General features: G+C 25.1%; 1 protein-coding gene across 1 annotated transcript in view; it reads right to left on the reverse strand.

The window, feature by feature from the left end:
- Positions 1–802, reverse strand: part of Herp (Homocysteine-induced endoplasmic reticulum protein) — a gene marked incomplete in the record, with an annotated part of 44131 nt that overhangs the window by 1167 nt on the left and 42162 nt on the right.

The raw sequence follows: 802 nt of genomic DNA on the forward strand, positions 1-802 counted from the left end.
TAATAAATTATCATACCTTAAATATAATTTTAGAACCACAACAATTTTAAAAAACTTTATGTGGGCTATTCTGTCCAGGTCATTAATTTCAGTCTACAATTACCCTAAGAGACATTGAAGCATTACGGAATCATATAAAATTATTAATAATAATCCTTAGCTAATGACTAATTACCTATTTTGTCAATTCTTCATATTAAATTAATAAGTTTAATCACAATTAATTTTCACTATTATAATTTACCACAACAATATTTGTAACCTTTCCCACACTCAGGTAAGACATTTAATTTATTTATTTAAACTATATTTTGGTTGAATTTCCTATTTCTTTTATTATTACAATTCATATCAAGGTTAATTATAATTATCAACATTAATTTTATCCCATATTTTTTATAAATTAATTTTACTTAAAATCTCTACATAGCGTTGATTCAGATTTCTTGTGTCTGTTTTAAAATTCACAGTATAATTTACGTTTTCTGATATGTAATGGACTAAAGTATTTTTCTTTTGAATGTATTATTTTCTTTATGTAAAATCATAGTATTTTCAAAATCGAATGTATGCTGGTTTTTGGTTGCATGCTGCACTAGTGCTGTTTTATTTGTAGTTTATATGTGAGCGATTACGGATTGATAAGTATGCTGTGTGAGATATCAACCTGATGTATTTAGGCAGCATAGATAAATAAAGTATTTCTCTCTCCTTCTCTTTGTTTTTTCAATTATTACTTTGTTAATACATTCCATCACCCAACTATTTTTTTGTTTCACCTCCATATATATATGTATGTATA

The sequence above is a fragment of the Halyomorpha halys genome, unplaced genomic scaffold, assembly GCF_000696795.3.
Source record: "Halyomorpha halys isolate HHAL.00 unplaced genomic scaffold, Hhal_1.1 Scaffold1948.1, whole genome shotgun sequence".
NCBI classification, from domain to species: Eukaryota; Metazoa; Arthropoda; class Insecta; order Hemiptera; family Pentatomidae; genus Halyomorpha; species Halyomorpha halys.